The sequence below is a fragment of the Manis javanica genome, chromosome 4 (genome assembly GCF_040802235.1).
Source record: "Manis javanica isolate MJ-LG chromosome 4, MJ_LKY, whole genome shotgun sequence".
Lineage (NCBI taxonomy): Eukaryota > Metazoa > Chordata > Mammalia > Pholidota > Manidae > Manis > Manis javanica.
Genome location: NC_133159.1, coordinates 14,757,992 through 14,773,281, shown reverse-complemented (window position 1 = coordinate 14,773,281; position 15,290 = coordinate 14,757,992). Strand labels below are relative to the sequence as shown.

At 49.2% G+C, this 15,290-nt stretch overlaps 1 long non-coding RNA gene across 1 annotated transcript in view; it reads left to right on the top strand.

The window, feature by feature from the left end:
* The first annotated feature begins 3,577 nt into the window (after positions 1 to 3,577).
* Positions 3,578 to 15,290, top strand: part of LOC140848836 (uncharacterized) — a 61,657-nt gene continuing 49,944 nt past the window's right edge. Inside the window, exons 1-2 of the long non-coding RNA XR_012130040.1 lie at positions 3,578 to 3,694; positions 5,263 to 5,531. This is a non-coding gene — a long non-coding RNA (uncharacterized lncRNA). The remainder of the gene's footprint in view (positions 3,695 to 5,262; positions 5,532 to 15,290) is intronic.

The window sequence follows — 15,290 nt, the reverse complement described above, 5'->3', positions numbered from 1 at the left end:
CATTTTGACAGAAGAGAGAGCTGCTAATTAATACAAAAGAGCAACTGTGACAAATGCCACCAGGAGAGCCATGCGGAGCTTGCCCAACATGGGGGAATCTGACCTGAGCAGGGAAAACCTATCTGAGTTCAGATCCAAATGAACAGGTGTCAGCTAGAGGAGGAGATGGAAGGGAAGCCACGAGAACAGCACGTACAAAGGCTGTGTGGTGGGGCCGCGTGGAACAGGACGAGGACCAGACCCTGCGGAACCTTGCAGACTGTGTTAAGGAGTCTGGCTTTCATCTCAAAGGGCAATAGAAAACCACGAGAAAACTTTAAAGCAGGGGTGATGTGATTGTACCCACTTGTAAGTATCACGGAGCTGCTGAGTGAAGATTCAGAGGAAAGGCTCCAAGCGGACGTGAAAAAGTCAGAGGTGATGGGGGAAGGGCTCGATAAATATTTTTTCCAAATTGTGCCATATCTCCCTTCCTCACCACCACTTCCTAGGTTCAGGCGCCTTCATCTCTTTCACACAATTCTAACCAGCCCCTGATTAGGCTCTTGGCTTCTGCCGTCTCCTGTCTGTCATTCGCTTTGCGACGGCTGGCAGCGGTCCCATTCAAGACTCCAAGGCCAGTCATGTTCTCCGCGGACTACACGGGGGCTGTCTATGACTTCATTCCTTTAGGCTGAAATATGGGGCTTTCTCATTGCAGTGATACCCCTTCCCCTCCCCTCCCTCCCAAGGGTCCCCTCCAGCTTCTGAAACATGGGGTGGGGACTTCTATCCCGACGTGGGCTCTCTGCCTGGAATGCGGTCTCCTCCTGCAGTCCTGACAACTCTGCCTTACCCTTCAAGAGCTAATCCTCTTTGATGGCCCCAGCCTGGTGTCTTTCCTGTCCATCAGCCCAGAGCCTGCTTTATTTCCATGACGCCTCTTTAGGCAAGGGAAAGAACTGATGTTTTTTGAAGCATCTACCCAGACCAGCCTCTTAAAAGCACATGAATTCATTTAATCCTGGTAACAATTGTCATGTAAAGAAAATATTGTTACTTACATTTTAAGGATGAGAAAACCAAGGCTCAGAGAAGGGAAAGAACTCTCTGCCAGTAAGTGACAGAATTGGGGTCTGTTCTGCCCTGAAAACCCACTCTCTTTCCAGCATAGCAGCTGCCTCTCCCTGAGCAGAGATGGGGACTGTCATTTGGCTTCCTGGGGTTCATTGCACCTGGGAAGGGTAGGATTCAATGCAACTAAGAGGCTCCCTGTGTATCTGCTCCTTGGCTGAGGTTCCTCTGTCTCAGACAATGTTATTAATACTGGGTGTGATATGCTCCAAACATTTGTGTGTTATAAATGTTATGTTATAAATAACATTGACATATTTATTGTACATGTGTTCAGGCTCTATGAAAACTGCTTAGCTAGCATTGCATCAAAAATTTTGCAAGAAGCCTGAAGGGAGGTGCCATTGCACCTCTCCTGTAGAAGGGAAAATGAGACTCAAGCCCTCATCTGCTGCAGGACAGACTGGACGAGGCTGGCCCCCAAGCCCACGGTCCCTACCACTGTGAAATCCATACTTGTACAATGAATGTTGACCCTGGGTCTCAAGGTCCTTAGGGGCTCAGACACTTTTGTGGGCCTATAGCTTTCCCCGGAGCCTGAGACCCACTGCCCCTCCAACACAGGGTCTTCACATGCTTCTGGAATTCCCTAGCCAGAAGGAGGCAATCTTCATTTTAGTTCATTGTACTTAATATATTCATCCATCCATCCAACAAACATTTAATACCTACTGTGTGTCATGCCCTATGAGGTGCTGAGACTATGCAGATCAAAAAGGCATGGCCCTCAAGGAACCCACCGGCCAGCGCTGTTCCCTGCCTGCCAAACTCTTTGGTGACAATGCAGAGACCATTTAGAAAATCTGATTTCTGGAAGGGCCCAGTGACCCGTCAAGGTCGGCAGCCGGAAGGCATGCTCAGAAAGTCATTTTTTTTTTCCACCTCCGGGATGGACTGGAGCAAATGCTGCAAATAGATGGGAAAAGGAATTAGCTCAGCTGTTACTCTTTCCGACCGAACATCAACAATCAGGAAACATCTTGCAAAGCCGGGCAACGTCATCAGGATTGGGTTTCCCCCGGCCCAGGCAGCTTGCTGGGATTTTTTTCTAGAGGCAGGTTGTGACATTCTTCTGTCAGTGTCAGCTCAGGAGGCCCCTCTCCACATCTCACTCTTCCTGTTGACACTTGTGCCACTGGGGGGGCTGTAAGGCAAGCTCTCCCTCCATGAAGGGGTTACTGTCACAGCTGCCATCTATTCCATGCTATCTGTTAGCAGGCTCTTTGTAAGTGATGTCACCACACCCCACAGTGCTCCTGGAATGTAGGAGGCATTATCCCCATTTTACAGATGAAAACATTGAGGCTTCTTGTGGGAGGCCACCTTGTCCAAGATTGGATCTCCAGGCCGTGGAGTGCTGGGGCAGGAGCCTGGGCCCCTCTGGTGTAAGTCCGTGTAGACTGTTACACACCCATATGGTTTCACAGCCAGGCAGCCCTGTATGTGGGGTAAGCACTATGTAAAACTGTGATGTCTTCTAAGTCTCTGATCCATTTGCTTGTGGGGATTAAGGAGGTCTGAGTGCCTCAGGGAGGCACAGAGGGGAAATGGAAAACATTAGATACAGCTCTCGGCTGATAGGGAGATAGCATCTAAAAGTTCGGAACCTGGAATCCATTTGCCTAGGTAAGATGGTGGTTGGATTTCCAGACTGGCCTACAGAATCCCATGTGACCCCTAAATACTTGGACGATTAATAGTATTTTAGCTATACCCACTGTCCCTTATCACCCTGTTGGGGAAAAAAATGAAATTGCAGGATTTCACTCATGCCACCAGAACATGCCCTCTTAGTGCCCCTACTCCTGAGCTATAGCTTCAGAGAACCTCCAAAAGGGCGAGGATGGGGGCTTACCCCCTTATCTAGGAGGGAGAGACCCCTCTGGACATGTGCGAACACCATGTCTGCCTAAGACAGAGCCTGACGCTCAGCAAGTTCTCAGTAGATGTTGACAAAAAGTAAAAAGTGGGAGGTGGGGGAGGGCAGCAGGCAGGCGGGAAAGTAAGAAATGAAGAAGGGAATGAAATGAGTGGTGGACAGATGGGAGAGCAACAGCTTTGGTCATTGCACAGGTGTTTTGAGAGGCTCAGGACGGATTCTGCAGGTAAGCCGGCCTGACGAGCCTGTGCTGTACTTGGCCTCCACCTATACAATTTCCGCCTGGCTGGCCTGTCTCAAAGATAACGAGTTCTTCAATGCAGGGAAGGCAGTCCTGGCTGCCCTCTGTAGGGACACACGCCCTGTTACACCAGCAGCAGCCTCAGCAGGCCCTGGCTGCCAATACAGAGCTGTGAGGGCTGACGCTTGCGCCTCACAAATGACTCCTTCCCATGCTGGGTGTCCGTTTGCCCTTTCCTGATGGAAGAGACTCTGTCTGGCAGACAGGCATCGCTGGGCGTTGCCATGGTGATGGCTATTATGTCACTCGGGAGTAAATCAAATTGCAAGTTTCACAGTTGAATAGCTCTATGCTGGGAGGGCTGTCTGGAACCAGGAAGGAGTGGATGCGGCAAGGGAGTCGCCAGTGGATCTGTGTCACATCCATCTCCACCTCTCCCCTGCTTCATCACCTGAGATGAGGTGCATTTGTTCATCCATTCATGCAAAAAAATTTTTGAGCACCTACTATGTGACAAGCACCATGCTAGATGCTGGAGATAAGATGATGTGGTCCCTGTATGGCTGCACAGTTATAGTCTAGTGGGAGAAACAGGTACACAAGAAATTATGCAATAATGTGCTGCTCACCATTGGGGTTCATGCCATGAAGGAAAATGCCAGAAGTGTATTAGTTTGCTTGGACTGCCATAACGAAGTACCACAGACAGAGGTCGCTTAAATGACAGATTTATTTTCTTACACATTTTTCTGGAGGCTGGAAGTCCAAGATCAAGTCGTAGCAGGGTTGGTTTCTTCTGTGGCTTCTCTTTGGCTTGTCAATGGCTATGTTTTTGCTGTGTCTTCAGATGGTCTTCCCCCTGTGTGTGTCTGTCTTAATTTTCTCTTCTTATAAGAATATCAATCATTTGATTAGGGCCCACCCTAAGGACCTCATTTTAACTTAATCACCTCTTTAAAGACTCTATTTCCAAATTCAGTTAACCCCAGAGTTACTAGGGTTTAGGACTGCAACATATGAATTGCAGCCCATCCTAGGATGTTAGATGAATATATAAGAGGGGATCCAAGGGTGGAAGAGGGGCAAGGAAGGCCTCCCTGAAGAAATGACCTTTCAATAGAGACTTGAAGCACTAGAAGTTTTCCAGGAGGGGACGAGGAAGATGGACACAAATTTCTAGGCAGAGAAAACAAATGTGTAATGACCACATGTGTTAAGTTTCCACGTGAGTTCAAGGGATTAAAGGAAGACCAGTGTGGCTGGAGCAGAGTGAGTCAGGGTAAATGACGTGGGACAAGTAGGTGCCAGATGACGTAGCACCGTGCAGGCCCCAGTAAGGATCTAAGTTTTTCCCTACAAGTGATGGGAAGACACCATGGGTTTTAAGCAGCAGAACAACTTGATCAGAATGTTCTTTTAGAAGATGGCTCTTCCAGTGGTTTTGGGAGGATGCCCATTCATAGCAGCCCACATGTGACAGATTGTATTATTTGCCTTCAATTCATTCTCCCTTCCTAGCCTTTGCCACGGCCTCCCTTCTAGGGAAGAAATACTATTTTTCTGCCCCATCATTTTTGTGCTTAACAAAATGACTTACTTTAATAGAATGTTGGTAGTGGATGTAACACAAGCAGGGGCTTCAAGAGCGCTTGCATGGTTTGGCTTTCGCTCTTATGCATGTGCCACCTGCCATGAGAAGAACATGCCTTGAGTTACCTGCTGACCCATGGAGAATGAGAAGACCTAGAGAGAAGACTGTAACCTGACCTGAAGCCTAAAGAAATATTGTCCCAAATGACCCATTAACCTGTCATCAAGAAAAGTGAAAAAAAAAAAAAAAGCGGAGCATGGTGGCATAAAGAAGCTTTGACTCAGGAAAGGGGTGTCACAAGGGGAGACCAGTCATCCTTTAAGGAGAGGGATGTGCTTGGAGGCCATTGCCTGGCTTTCTCCTTGGGGTGTCTTGATTACATTGGGGTGGGACAGATTTCCCAGCTTGCTCTGGATTTTCTGTCTCTGTCCATTCTAGGTTGCCTCCGAGGCCACTGCTAAAGGGGGAGGTTCCTGGACTCTGTGTGACCATCTAACGCTGCAAGGAAACGGGGAGCTTCAAGCAAAGGGAAGGCTACTGGGGCCTCCTGATGGGGCCTCTGGCAGAACATCGGACCCAAAGTCACCCCTGAGGCTCAGGAAGCATCGGTGAGGAGACAACCGGACGAGTGTGTCAGAGCAGTGGGGAGAGGGGGCACAGTGCCCGGGAGACCTGCGGCCCCCACCTCGCTGGCTGTGTGACCTCACGTGAGTCTCCCTGATGCTTAGTCTCTTCGTGTGTCAAATTGAGAGAAGCACGGAGCCTACCACATAAAGGTTGTTGTGGGGATTAAGTACATACAGGTCAGGGTTTCCTGGAATCTGGTACACATTATCACTGGTGGAGCGTTAGATAATTTCAGCTGGTACACAAAAAAGGAAATTGTATTTTAATAGTTACGTGTTTATGTCTACGGATATGAACATGAATAATGAGCACACATGGTTGCAATTTTGTGGTTATTATTCTTCAGGATGAGGTCAAGTTAAACTTGGCTGCTTTAGAGAAAAATATTAAGAAAATAATAGGACAGTAGGTAAAAGAAGGTAGCGATTATCCAGTGAACCCTGCTTTGGACACGGTGCTTACAGAGTGGGCACCAGCAAGGTGGACATGGCTGGCAGGAGAGGGTAGGGCCGTGGGAAGCAAGGCCTGGCCGGGTCCAGATCCACTGCGGTCAGAGATTGGTGATCCCCGTGGAATATTCTGCCTCGGGCAATGGCCAGGAGGCGTCTGAAGCTCCACCGAGATGGGCCTCCTGGGCTGGACTTCTGTCCACCTCCCAGTGCCCTGAGGGGCTGCCCTGTGCCTTGGAAAGACAAACTCCTGTCCCCCCATCCCTAGGGACAAGCCATGCTGTATCTACAGGAGCAGAGGAGGGTGGCCTCCATCTGTTCTCCTGCCTCTGATCTGATTCCTCTCTCAAGGTGGGCACTGGCAGGGGCCATGGACTTTGGGATCAGGCAGGGCTCTGAGGCGTTGGGTAAGTTCCCTTTGGCTGTGAGCCTCAGTTTCCTCATCTGTCAAATGGGGGCAATAAGAATTTTTGGAAACTGTCTTCCCCGCCTAATTCTCAAAAAGGATTGGAATGAAACTGATAGGGATGTAATGGCCTGGTGAGCTCAGGCAGCTGCTGGGCGATGAGGGCCCCTGGGAGGGCACCCAGCACAGGGCATTTCCTCACGCTGCAAAGACAAGGCCCCACCACACCCCAAGCCTCAGTTTGTCTATCTGGGGGAGGGAGCGTCCATGGGAAGGCTGGATGGGACCTCTCTGAGGTTCCTCCCAATGCAAACACCCCCTCTTCTCTGTGCTAGGCTTTGTTCTGCTCTAAGAAAACTGGGAAGCGGGATCAGTTTTACGTGTTTGCCCATCCCCCTCCTCCCATCTGTCTTGGGGTGGTGGGCTTAAAATCAGAGAGAGCTGTATTAGAATCTCACTAATGAGCCTGGTGACCTCATCTCAGTTGTTCAGTTGCTATGTGCCTCAGTTTCCTCATCTACAAAATGGGAAAAAAAGTAATGACCAGTTAGGGGTTCTTGTGGGGAGTGAATGAAATAAGGAATGTGAAAAGGGCCAAGACACTTACAAGCACACAGCAGGTGGCTGACACTCCTGGCAGGAGCTCAGTGGCTCATATTCCAAAATGACGTTCTGTAAGCTCACTTCCCCTCAGTGACAATCCCCGCCCCTTCTGCCTCTCTGTCTCCCTCTCTCTGCTGTGGAACCCGCAGGAGGTGAGTGAAGACAGGGAACTGCTACATATGTGTGTCCAGGGCTCTTGGCTGAGAGTAGAAGTGCGGCAAGGAGCAGCTGGCTGAGTGACAGCAGCCTGGGAGGAGGGCCTTGGCGTTGTCGGGTGAAGAGGCCTGGGCTCCCTCTGCATCTGGGCCTGTTAACTGGGCCATGGCGCTCCTCTCCATGAACACTGGCAAAAGCAGCGTTTGATCAGGGCACTGGCTGAGGCGGGCGGGTTGGAAAAGTAGGGGTGGGTCATAAAGATCAGCAACAACCATAGCTATCACTCCCGGAGTGCTTAGCGTGGTTATTCTAAGAGCTCTGTGTGCATTAGTTTATTTAATTTTGCTCTTTGCTCTTTCTGAGTTCAGACTAGTACAGATAACGTCATAACTACCATCATTTAGTAGTTACCCTGCCCAGGCGCCATGTTAAGCACTGTACGCACATTTTCTCAATTATCCCCGACACCAGTATGAGGCAAGTACTATTGTTATTCCCATTGTACAGGCGAGGGAACTGAGGCTCAAGTAAGTTGCTGGCACTGGATCATTGCTTCGCACACTTTAGTGTACATGTAAAACAGCTGATGATCTTGTTCCACTCCAGGTCATTCAGATTCAGCAGGTCTGGGGTGGGGCCTGAGCATCTGCACTTCCAATAGGCTCCCGGGTGATGCGGATTCTGCTGGCCCAGAGCCTACCCTGGAGTAGGGAGGCCCTAGATCACCCAGCTGGAGAGCCACTGATCTGGGATTGAACACACAGCTAAACCTAGTGTGGGGCCGACTTTGAGAGGCACCATCGTGAGAGTAGGAGGAGGATGTGTGAGAAAACACAGAGGGAGGGACTATTTCTGACCAGAGAGAGCACTGAAGGAAGGCTTCACGGAGGAGGTGGTTTGAGTAGGGCCTTAAAGGACTGGTGAGATTTCGACAGAGATGAGAGGGAAGAGGTGTCTCGGGTCAAAGGCTGCTCAGGTCATAAGCAAGAACATGGAGAAAGGAAAAGGTGGGATGGATGTGCTTGGGGGAAACTATTGCCGAAGCATACGGTGTGTTACGGTTGGATTGTGTCCCCCTCCCATAATTAATACGTTGAAGTACAAACCGCCTAACACCTCAGAATGTGACCTTGTTGGGGAGTAAGGTGTAACCGGTAAAGATGAGGTCATCCTGCCGTAGAATGGACCTCTAATCTGGTCTGATTGGTGTCCTCATAAAAAGGGGAGATCTGAACACCTAGACATGTGCACGGGGAGGAAGCCACGTGAGGCTGGGAGTTACGCCCCCTCAAGGCAGGGACACACCTCAAGGCAGGGCCCTGGGAGGGAGGCCCGGAATGGCTCCCTCTCTCCTCCAGAGGGAGGGCAGCCCTGCTGACACCTTAGTGGTGACTTCTCACCTCCAGAGCGCAAGACAATACATTTCTGCTTGAACCACTCAGCATGTGGTATTTTGTTACAGCAGCCCACAAATGAATAGGGTGTGTTGGCAGATGGCCTCAAGGGAAAAAAAAAATGCTCTTTTGTGACTAGGAAGTGTACTTTTGGCCCCAGGAAGATCCCTTACTTCAAAGGGAATTGGGTCAGAGAATGGCTAACAGGTTCAAGAGGAGCCTGTTTCCCACCACGTGGGACTTGGTTGAAAGCACATGTAAAATGTACATGCACACAAAGCTAAGGCATAACTTGAAGTGTTTCTAAGTACTAATTTTAGTATTTCTAAGTACTGATGAAAGTTTCTCTCATTACTTGAGGAGGTCATACTAGGGCATCTGGGGAAGAGTTACCAGGTTTTAAGTCCTGCTATGTGTCAAAGACTGCTAGGCACTCTCCAGGCTTTAATTGTATCCCTTCTGCACTCTTAGAAGATCTGGTTATCCTCATTTTACAGAGGATGAGACTGAGGGTCAGAGAATTAGGTCATTTGCCCAAGGACCTATAGATAGGAAATAGCCCCACAGACATTGGGACCCAATGGTTTAACTTTTTCCGCCCTGTCCACCATTACAGAATGCACAGTCATGGGGAAAGTGACCCAACGCTGGGCCAGTGTGAGAAAGGGGATGAGACTGAGATTGGGAGGTTTGCAAAGAGATCTGCCTACAGAATTCTTACCGTGTAAAATCACAGTCCCCTTATTGTTCAAGCTGCTTTTAGTCGGACCGTCTGTTGTTTGTAACCAAAAGCATCCTAACAGAATCAGCTGTTGAAATGTGCAGATCTTTAGGTCTCAGATATATTGCAAGTGTTGCCTGTCAAGAGGGGCTAATAGGCAATACCCTCATTTCCCTACCCACATTCTGAATCAACAAGAAATAAGAACAAGAGAGGCAGATGGAGCCCCAAAACATCACCTCCACTAAAGATAAAGCTGCAGTCGGAGAACGTGGCTCTAACTACAGGGAAGTGGGTTGCCTTATGTTGCACCCAGAATAGTCGAACTCGCCCACCTGGGTGTAGGCAGCTTTGGGCCATGTCAGGGATGGAAGGAAGCAAGCAGAACCTGGCTCCCCATAGGCAGTTCTCCCAGACAGAGTGGGGAGGAAGGTTCTGGGCTATCATCCCCAAGTTCCTTATTCCAGACTCACCAGTGAGCAAGGTCACTTGGTAGGATGGGTGTGTGAGCAGGTAGGGAGTGGTCAGTGGAGTCCAGGGAGTGTCAGTTCTGGAGGACTCGTCCCGAGTGGGGGAAGACATCCTCTTCTGGAAGGGTAAAATTGAAAGAGAGAGAAAAAGAGAGAAAGGCAAGCAGTGTACGTGTATAGTATGGACTCATTTTTGTTTTAAAAATAGAAAAGCCTACATGTGTGAATATGTTTGTGAGCACAGACAGGAGTGGTGGAGTATACAGCAAGGTGAGGGTGGAAAAGGGAGGAAAAGATGGTAAGGGGGGTTCAAGGGAGGTGAGGGGCAACGAGGCACCAGGTCCTTGCCCACGAGGAGCTGCCAGTCCTGAGGAGGAGCTCAACCTTTGAGGATCGCGTCTGGAAAATGAGATAGGATTATGGGTTCGGGTTGGAACTGGATCATGCAGACCCTGGAGGGGAGATAGAAGAAGTCAGAGGTGTGTTCACAGAGGAGATGAACACTGACTGGGAGGCCCAGAGTGCAGACTGGTGGTTCTCAGAGAGTGGTCCCCGGACCAGCAGCACCCACACCACCTGAAAACTTGTTAGAAATACAAATTCTTGGGCCCCACTCCAGGTCTGCCGACTCAGACATGGGGGCTGTTTTAGCCAGGTCTTCAGGTGACCCTGATGCCTGCTGAGATTTGAGAACTACTGATGTAGTAGGTGCAGGTTTGGACCAGATCACCTGGGTCTAATACTGGTGCTGGTTCTTAATAACTCTAAGGCCTTGAGCAGCTCAAAGAACTTCTGAAGTCTCAGGTATATTGAGTCTCAAGTTTCTCATCGGGGAAAATATGAAGAGTGTCCTATTTTACACAATGATCATTACTAAGTATACACCGGGCACCATTCTTGATACTGAAGCCCAGGGTTGAACAGTCATGATCTCTGACATCAAGGAGTTGGCAGCCCTTGTATAATTTGTATAATTTTGATATTGTGATTATATTGTAATTACAAGGTTGTAACAAGAGGCAATACTTATTGATCACCTGCTATATGCCAGACATTATGTTGAGTGATTTATGTGTATTATTTCATTTAGTTCTCACAACACCCCTATGAGGAAGGAACAATTATTATCCCTGTTTTCAGATGAGACTGAGTGATGAGGCAAAATCCACATGGCCACCGAGTGTGGACAGCTGAGAGCCAGACACGTGCTTATCTGGCTCCAGCGCCCAAGAGGGAGAAACCTCCGAGTTGCTGAGTGAGCCGATGTGGAGATGCCCCTTCTCACAGAAGGGAGACTCCAGGTAGGGGGAGGGGAGTTTATCAGGACCCCCTCCTTGGCTGCTTAGGTTTGGGTGTAAATTTTTCTGCAATTCCACACTACTTTCCATCTCAAAGGATCTATATTCTCAAAACCTAAACCCTTTGGCTCCAGGTCATGGCTAGAATTCAAGAAAGGAATGCGTACACTGTTCCTTGCTCTCCAGGAAAGTGGAAACATTCAAGAAAGACTTGAGTTGGGAAGAACACCGAGAATGCGATGGCACCATTTTAGAGCTAATGGTATCGTCATGCCAAAGCATCAGCACCATACTGAATTCTTGGTTGTGTTTGAATTTGGCCCATCTCTGTTTGTCCCCTCGCCATTTCTACTGCCCCTTGCTGGGTCATCATCTGCTCTCCTACAATCTGCTCTGTGTCCCGGAGGCCGACCACTGTACACCTCATCAATCAGCTGCTTTGGCCTCTGGCTTCCAACTGGAGGACCCAAGAAGAGATTGGACGGCAGGAAGAGATGTGGGGCCTCTGGTCTCCCTACTCCCTCCTGCCTGGTACAGGGGTCTTGTAGTGGTGCTTTTCTCTGTGGGGCTCCCTCTTCCATGGCCTTGGCTTTTACCAACAGCCGGTCCCTTCCCTTGTCCCTCAAAGTCTGGGATGGTAACAGCTTTCTGCTATTGCTGGCCCCTTGGGAGCTTCACCATCCTTCATAGCTTCCTTTAATCCTGCTCATGCCTTACAGTTTCTTTATTACACCCTCTTTCTGGCAAACCTTTAGTGCATCCCATCTGTGTCCCAAGTGTACCCTTCCTGATACAGATGCCAGCACCACGATACTTAGCATTTACGGAGTGCTTCTCTCTGTGCGGCCTTGTTCTAAGAGCTTTACATGTCTTCATTCATGTAATGTGCTACTGGCACTATTCTTGAATGAATGCTAGCGTCCTTTGGCCAGTGAACTCCAGGCATGGTTCAGATGAAGAAAGCAGAGTGGTTGATCAAACAGAAGCTCTGTCATGGCCTCTGACTTTTATTACTGTGCCCTGGGAACTGATGCTGCAGAGGCCTGGTGTCCCACTCAGTGACAGCCTCTTATTGGGGTTTATTTTTCCTCCCCAAACTCTTTGAGTGCTGGAACTGTTTCCTGTGCTGCTGGGCCCCTCCAGGTACACAGCACAGGCTGAGAGGCTGGCAGCAGATGCTCTTTGAGCTCCTGTGGACTGATTGATTGGCTGGTACCATGTGGCTGAATGAGTAGATGCTTTCAGAGCGGCTGCTGCCAGGGGAAAATTCCAAGTGCAAAATATTATTATTAATTATCACAATTGCTCTTTCAGCTGCAGGCACTGTGTCTGCTTAGAAGGAAGAGATAAGGCATTCCTGCCAAAGTAAAAAGACTGATTAATGCTGATAGATTTTGTCCTTTGAGAGGACACTGCAGGATGTTATTATTTTCCTTTTAATGACTTCTAGACTGAAGTTTAAAGAAAGAAACCTGGGTCTGAGGTCTAGCTAGGCCCAAGGCTGTGTGACCTTGGGAGAATTACTTAACCTCTCTGTGATGCAGAGTCTTCATTGATTAAATGAGAAGACAGGATTAGGTAACCTCCAAGATCCCTTCTAGCAGTTCTCCAGAGATGCTGGGCTGTACAGTACCAAGGTCGCAGCTGATTGGCTATCTGGGTTCATCCGTCCTCTCTCCAGCCAGTCAGCACTCTGAGATGCCAGTGCCAATGCCTCCTGCCCCTGGGTTCTTCAGGATGTGAGGGTTGGCTGTGCTCTGTGTCCTGAGCATCATGGGCCCAGTGGGGGGAAGGGAAGAGGTAAGGGTTCTGCCACAGGCTCCCCTCCTCCTCCCCTCCCCCTTGCCTTCATGATCACAGTAAGGTCAAGAACAAGAGCAGCGACCGAAGCTACCAGCTCCATGCTGGGGGCTTTATGTGCTGCCCGGTCACTGTTACCAGTACTTCATAGGAATCCCTTTCAGTTCTCTTAACACCTCGATGAGGGCTATGCTTTCTTTACTGATGAGGAATTGGAGGCACAGAGACCTTTAATTCACTTCTCTGAGGTCACACAGCTGGAAGTAGCATCTGACTCGCCTGTGCAGCCCACTGGGTCTCAACCCTGCCTGCCCCTTGGAGTCACGGGCGAGAGGGCCTCAGGAGAGGCTGATGCTGGGCCCACCCAGAGGTTCTCAGGTGGTTTGAGGCGCAGCTGGATGTCTGGGTTTTTTAAGTCTCCCCCGCCTCTAACATGCAGCAAAGTTTGAGAATCACTAATTTCATCTAATTACTACTTTGCAGATGAGCGTTTGAGGCTCAAAGAAGACAGTGATTCACCTGCTTTTCTCCGCCCTGTGTGGCCCGGCTTCTTGGTCCTCCAGGCAGGAGCCCAGGGTGGAGGATGCCAGGATCCTGCTCTACACAGCCCCTCTCGGCCCAGTACCTCTGAATCCCCCTGGGTATCCTGGGTTACTGTTTCCACTAACCTCCCCATCCTCTGCCCAGGTATCAGTCGAGCCTTGAGGTAGCTGGGGCCCCAAGGAGGGGCCGAAGCAGAGGAGAGCAGAGATGGAGGGAGGGGTCAGCCCTGGGGACTTAATTATCCTTCACCTTGGCCTGAGCCTTTGTTCTCACCCTCCTAGCATGTGGTTTCCTGAGTTGAGTCTCCCAGGTTTGAACTGGTGGGGATCCACATCTGCTGCCTCGTGAGCACTGGTGCTCAGCACACTGACCCCAGCCAGGCACAGCCTGGGGGCTTGGCCTCAAACAGAATTGTATGGTCAATTGCCTAAGAAGTGCTTCCTTCCTGTGGGCCAGGCACCATGCCTATTATCTTGTTTGAAGCTCACAACTATAAGTGGGAATTACTATGAATCCTACATGTCAATTATGGAAACAGAGGCCTAGAAAAATGATTTACACAGGGTATGTCAGCTAGTAAGTGACAGATGGACGTTTGAACCCAGGTCACCTGCTAATGTTAGCCTAAATGCTACCTTCTCCAGGAAGCCTTCCCTGAACACCAAGATAGGCCAGAACAGATCCTTTTAATATGCTCCAGCATCTCTGTGTTACCTATTTCCCTTTATAATTAAGCATATATCAGTGCTATATAGGGACGTGCTCTCCCACTATATTGTAAGCCCCTGGAGAGGGGTTGTTTTTGCTCAATCCCCGCTCCCATATCCCCAGTTCTCAGCACAGTGCCTACCACCTGGAAGTGTTGAAAGACACAAATGATAAATGGTCCAACTGATCCCAAAGTCAGTGTTTATAACTGTGCCATGGTCTGACAGATTTTCCCAAGCTTTACATCAACTAGTTGGGAGTAGTCTCTGAAATTAGCCTCTTCTAAGAAAGGAGGGTGACCTAGAAGGAGAAAGTCCTGGGGTGCCTTGCCATATTAAGAATGCTGATAATCCCTGAGAATTTTTAACCCAAGAAGTGAAAACTTAAGGACGTGCATCTTTATTGGCCCAGTGGAGGCCAAGGGGCCTGAGCAGAGCAGGGAGAGATCTGGCCATTCAATTTGACCATGAAAATTCAGGAAGCATTGCTTCTGTGCCAGGCTGTAGCATTTAGGATTGCATTTAGCTGCATGTAGCAGAAGCCCATTCAGTAAATTAACCAAATTGGGGTTTGATTTTTATATCTGACAATCATTCAGGAAGAGAGAAACACCAGGCTCTCACAGCCGCTCCAAGAAGTCCTTGAGGGTTCAGGATCCTTCCAGACGCCTGCTCGGCTGCTCCCAGTGGGCTCTTTCATCTTTATGGTCACAGGATGGCTGGCTGCCGCGCCTCGAGGTGTGGAGTCCAAGGTTCCAGGTGGCAATGAAAGGCCAGAGGCAAAAAGCCAGCTTGGTCTGACCCTTTATCAGGAAAGTGATGGCTTTTCTAGAAGCCTATGCTATAGAATTCAACTTGCATCTCACTGGCACAAGCCAGGTCAACTGCCACCTGAAATTGAAGGGAGCCTGGGGAGGTTAGCATATTTTCCAATTGGGATTCTGATAGAAAGAAAGATAGGAAGGGATATTGAATAGGTCATTGGCAATATCTGTCATACAGTCTCTGTGCTAGGCATGCAGAATATAAAGATGAACAGCACATGGCTCCCTCCCACCGTGGAGCATACCGCCTGGTAGAGGAGCCAGACACAACCTTTTACAGAACAATGTATATATTGTTAGGAGAGTGGTGGGAGCACAGGCATGAGGAAAGAGTAAGTAGATTCCCTAGGGGAGCTGGAGTAAGTGTAACAAAGATGATAGTTTGACATTTGAGAGGGGACAGTGGGAAATAGTATGTCATGTAAATAGAGTGAGGGTCTGATCTTTCCAAAGCTGGTCTCAAAATTC